We start from the raw sequence: 6,294 nt of genomic DNA on the forward strand, positions 1-6,294 counted from the left end.
TGTTTGATCGGTTTTTCTTGGTTTCCCAGGTTATCATTTATGTATTTACTCATTTGTTCAAACTTTTTGTTGTACTTCTCATCCATTTCTATAAGGGCATTTTTTACATGTTGTTTAAGGGACTCTATAGCTTTCATAAATCAAAATTTTCTACTTCTTCTGTGCTAGGGTGTTCAATTCCTTCTGTTGTAAGATCATTGGGTTCTGGTGTTTTCATGTTGTTTTTCAGATTGTTGGGTGAATTTCTTGCCTTGGCACATGCCCATCTCCTGCTACAGATGCTATCTAATGCGTTTTCTAAAACAGGATCAGATTTCCCTGCTGGACATGGGCCCCACTTACAAAATGCCCCCGCTCCATTTCCTTTCTCCCGCCATATGCCAGGGTCCCTCTCACCATGCAGAAGAGTCTTCAGGAACAGAACCAGGCTCCCCGTTCGCCAGGGACCTCCCCAACAAAAGGCCTACCACTCTGCCGGCCAGCCACCAAAACAAAGAAACTCCCGTTGCCCTCTGCCCCGAGCACCTGACCCAGCACCCAAACAGGCTGAACTGGGTGATCCCTTGGCCCTACGGAAGGGAAAGAGAAGGAAGGAAGACCCTGTGCGCAAGCTGGGATGGGCCAGGGACAGAGAGGTCGCAGCAGAGGAGGAGCAGGCCCAGCAGAGGGGAGCAGCCCCCACAGACTGACCGGGAAGTCAAGGGGGTTGGGGAATGCCCCTGCTCCATTTCCTGGGTCCCCCCATGGGTCAAGAACGCTCTCACCACTCAGGAGGGTCTTCAGGGACAGGACTAGGCTCCCTGTTCCCCAGGGACCTCGTCAACAAAAGGCCTACCACTCTGCAGGCCAGCCACCAAAAAACCTACTTGATTTAGTTGTAGTGGGATGATCTGTTCTCAGTGTGGGCTTCACTGTTTTAAGCTTGGACCATCAAAAAATATAAGATCGTGTCTCTGTGCCATGTCTCCGCTGCGTCTGCCTTAAGTTATTCTTTGAATCAATCATTGTTCATAAAGTGTAAATGTATTTTTAAATTTGTAAGTATTTATGCTTTTTGTAATCAGGAATTTATTCTATTTTTTTTTTGAGGATTCTCCATGAGCTGCTGTAAAAAAATGTGTAGTCTTTATTATTTGTGTGGAAATTTCTGTAAACATTAGGCACTTTTCATTTTACTTTAATTTAAGTTTTTATTGTTAATTTTTATTACCATTGCCTCTCTTTTTCTAAGACTTGACTCTTAAAATCTTGTACTATTATAGTATTTCAGTTATTTCATAACTTTCTATCTAGTAGCATCTATTTAATTAAATAGGTTATACCTGTTTTAGTATGTATATTTATAATTTTTATTATTCCATTCATGAGTAAACTGCTTCCTTACTGAGTGTAAAGTGATCTTCCTTATCTGTTTTGACTAGTTTTTGGTTGAAGTCCATATTGTCAGAAATTAGAACAGCAAGCAGCTCTTTCTTGTTAGGTCCATTTTTTGAAGTACCTTTCTCCAAATATTTATATGTAGGTGAAATATACCTTTGATGGTAAGGTATATATCACCGAGGCAACAAACATATGCATCCTATTTTTAATGAACTTTGGTTCAAATAATACATAAAGTGACCTATAAGTGTGTTATAGCTATAAATTAAAAAGACAAATAGTGGAGCTGAGGAGATGGATTAATAGTAACAAAAGTTTGCCTGCAAACATGATAATGTGATTTTGAATCTTCAGCAGACATGCTGAGCATGGCTATACATGTCTCTTACACTAGCACTGGAATGCACATGGATCCTGAAAGCTTAATGGCTAGATATTCTATTTCATGGTAAAATAATGGAGACCATATAAGAAAAGATCTAACATCCTGATTCGACTTATGCACTTACACATACACATACATATATACACATACATACACATACTTACAAATACACATACATACACACAATTTACACATGCCTACACATACACCCTATATTATATGTATATGTATGTATATATATATGCATATATATGTATCTATACAAACACATACATGTTAAAGAGCTTAAATGATGAATGTGTGTGCTGAGTGTGTGAAAGGGGAATCCTTGTAAACCTTGAAGAGAAGATAAATTGTTACTTCTATTGTTCTAGGTAATATGGGGATTTCTGAATAAAGTAGACCTACATTGATCTTACTATTCCTCTTAGAAATGCATAATCAGAGAATAAATTCTCACCTTATTACTATAGCTGCATTTGAATGCCCATTATAGCATTATTCACAGTGAAAAAATATGGAAGCAATCTAATTTGTTGCTGAACAATTTTAATTCAACTCTTTAGATGTGACCTTTCTTTCCTCTTTCTTTCCTTCTTCCCTTCTTTCCTTCTTTCCTTCTTTCTTTCTTTCTTTCTTTCTTTCTTTTTTTCTTTCTTTCTTTCTTTCTTTTTTCTTTCTGTCTTTCTTCCTTCCTTCCTTTCTATTTATCTATTTATAATTTATTTATTCATTTATTTATTTTTAATCCCAGTTAAATTTTTCCTTCTCTCCTTCCTGTCACTAACCCCACCCCTCTTCTGTTTCCAAGCCCATGGATATCAACAACATATGGCATATCAATTTTCAGTAAAACTAGGCATCTCTGCATGTATTAAAGATGGGCAAGGTGACCAAGTATGAGAAGTAGGGTCTTCAAACCTAGGGAAAGTGTCAGAGACTACCCGTGACCCTACTGCTAGAAGCCCCACAAGAGGACCAAGTTACACAACTGTAACATATATGCTGAATGCCTAGATCAGACCTATGCAACCTCACTAGGTATTAGATTAGTGAATGTGAGCCCCTATAAGCCTAGGTTAGGCAATTCTGTAGGTTTTCTTGTGGTGTTATTGACTCTCTAACTCCTCCAATCTCTTGTCTTCCACTTCTGCAAGATTCCCTGAGCTCTACCTAATGTTAGGATAAAGGTCTCCATCCATTTTCATCAGTTTCTTGGTATAGCCTCTCTGATGACAATTGTGGTAGGCAACAATCTGTGACTATTGCAGAAAATCATTAGGAATTATTGATATCCCCACAAGTGGTAATAGGCTTTAATCTTAGGTATCTGGCTCATTCAATCTATGGGAACTGGTGCTCCATGCAGTTTCAGATATGGGCTTACACTATTGGCATGGGTTTTAGGCAAGATCAGTCATGGGTTGGTGATTTCCTTCATCTCTATGCCACCCTTAACTCATCAAATCCTATAAGCAGGACAGACTGAAGGGCAAAGTGTATGTGTCTAGGTTAGAGCCCCAGCCATTCCACTGGAAGTCATGTTTGGTCACAGGATATGGCCAGTTCAAACTACTATCCACTATTGCAATGAGTCTTAGTTTCAGTCATCTTTATAGAATCTGGAGAGTCCCATTCATCAAGTTTTTACAGGATCCTGAAAAGCCCCAACTTTCCAGAATTTGTTTTCAGTACTCTCGCCCTCCCTCTACTCCTAACCTGATCCCTCCTGCTTCTATTTCCACCTGCTCACAGTCCACTCACCAAATTTCTTCCATTTCCCCTTCCTATGGATATTCAGATGTCTCCACTTTAAGCCCTTCTTGTTACCTATTCTCTTTGGCTTTGTAGATTATAGTATAGTTATGCTTTATTTTACAGCTAATACTGTCTGGGTTACCTTACTCAAGGTGTTTCTAGTTCTGCCCATTTGCCTACAATTTTCAAATACCGTATTGTATAGATATGGAGAGAGTGATAAAACTTGCCGTTTTCCTGATTTTAGTTGTTTTGAGTTTCTCTCCATTTAATTTGATGTTGGCCTTTGATTTGTTGCATATTGCTTTTATTGGCTTTATGTATCCCTGATCTCTCCAAGACTTTATCATGAAGGGGTGTTGAACTTTGTCAAAGGCTCTTTCAGCATCTAATGAGATGATCATGTTTTATTTTTTTTCACAGTTTGTTTATAGTGTGGATTACATTGAAAGACTTTTTATGATCTTAAATCATTCCTGAATCTCTGAGATGAAGCCTATTTGGTGGATGATCTTTTTTTGATATGTTCTTGGGTTAGGTGTGCCTGAATATTATGAAGTATTTTTGCATCAATGTTCATGAGTGAAATTGGACTGCAATACTCTTTCTTTGTAGAATCTCTGTGGGGTTTGGTTTCAGGGTGACTATGCCCTCATAGGAAAAAAATGGCAATATTCTTTCTGTTTCTATTTTGTGAAATAATTTGAGGATTATTGGTATTTGCTATTCTTTGAAAGTGTGATATAATTTGTATCAAAAACCATCTAGCCCTAAGCTCTTGTGTTGGCTGAGAGATTTTAATGACTGCTTCTGTTTAATTAGAGACTATAGATCTATTTAAACTATTTATCTGATCTTTGTTGAAGTTTGTTAAGTAGTAACTTTCAAAAAAAAACATCCAGTTCATTTCTTTTAGATTTTCAAAATTTTGTGGATTACAGGTTTTTGAAGTATGACCTAATAATTCTCTGGATTTCCTCAGTCTGTTGTTATTTTGATGTAGAAGTGTCATTTGTCTATGTATTACTTTCATTGCTTAATAAAGAAACTGCCTTGGCTTTTGATAGGACAGAATATTAGGTAAACAAAACAGAATTCTGGGAGTAAGAAAGCTGAGTAAATCAGATGCTATAGCTCCTCTCCAAGATGGACACAGATTAAGATCCTTTCCAGTAAGCCACCACCTCGTGGTGCTACACACATTCTTAGAAATAGGTTAAACAAGATGTGAGAGATAGCCAATAAGAGACAAGAACTGATGGGCCAGGCAGTGTTTAAAAGAATACAGTTTCTGTGTAATTATTTCGGGTGAAGCTAGCTGGGAACTGGGCCAAAGCCCGCTGCCCTCATTACTACAAATTGTCACCCAACGTGGCCAATTAAATCCACTTAAAAACCTGAGAGGGCTTAAAAAAAAAGAGAGAGACTTCGAGTCAGCTTTTTGCTGTTTGCTAGGATATGCTGTAGAGAGATTTCCTGTTTCAGAAATAGCAGCAGAAAAAAAGCTGCAGTCATTTTAAAATGTGGCTTCCTGGGGCTATGCCACCAGTGCAAACTCTAGCTTTAAAGCATTTCAATGGCTTTTATGGGACTGGATGTTTATGTTCCATCTTGGGATAAGAAACAAAGTACTCTGATAGCATGCCAATGGCTCAGCACTCCCTGCCTGCAAATGGGCAGACAGCAGAATTAGGCTTAGGCAGGTGGGAGAACATAAAGGATTCCTGCTGCAATACAGAAAGATGTTTTCAGGTTGTGCAGTGCTCTGAGTGTCAGATTTGGCTGTAACTTGGATGAAAAGAGTTTCTGTGCGGCACGCTCAGTCTCAGAGTTAAAGTGCTGAGTGCAGTTCCTACCTAGCGGCCCCAGAGCTGGTAGAAAATGGTACATCCTCCATTTTGAAATTGGAGAAAGGTGGAGCCAACATTCAGAGCAGCCAGCTGATGCCACTCTGCAGCTCAGAGGCACTCCACCATGCTGAACTGTTCTGACCTCAGGCAGGAACTGTTGTAATTATCTCAATAACAGTGCAGTTAAGGTTTTGACTGGGCAGGAAACAGGTGGTACCATATTACCCCTAATATGGTGCAAGCTAAAATTTTTAAGATGTGCTTAGCTATTTAAAGGCGCAAATCAAAAGTGCTCCTGGATAGTAAAAATTTACAGATTTACAATAGGACATATTCAGACACATAAGACATCTAAATGGGACACAATATTGGATGAGTATACATAGGCTTGGGAGAGAGGAAAAAAAGAATATAGAGAATAAAGTTAATGCCTTAAAAAAGGGTAAAGTCTTTAAAGAGAAAGAGTAAAGATAGGTATAGATTAAAAGAAATAAAAAATAAGCCACATAAAAATGGAAAATTTACAGAGGGTCTGGATTATGTATTTTATTGTGTTTTATTTAAAATTTTTGACTGTGAAGGAGCTAAGTACAGAGAGACATTTCATTATATGGGCTGCCAAGCTAAACTAGAATGGATATCATAAGGGTATGACTTCAGAATTTGGATCTAAGGATATGATGCTTTGGAGAGGGTCTTCTTTTTTTTTTCAGAGAAGATGAGACTCTATGGATTGCTTCTATCCCAATATGCTATGATAGATCACACCTTCCTGAAAGATTGCTGTGAACACCCTCAAAAAATTACTTCACTCAACTGCCAACTGAGATGAAACTAGCACGTAGGTTATACCATGAAAGACCTGAATAACAGCGCCCCTGTACAGCAGGAAGAAGTTTGGAGAGAAATAACTATGCCCAT

This window comes from Microtus ochrogaster, unplaced genomic scaffold (genome assembly GCF_000317375.1).
Source record: "Microtus ochrogaster isolate Prairie Vole_2 unplaced genomic scaffold, MicOch1.0 UNK13, whole genome shotgun sequence".
NCBI classification, from domain to species: domain Eukaryota; kingdom Metazoa; phylum Chordata; class Mammalia; order Rodentia; family Cricetidae; genus Microtus; species Microtus ochrogaster.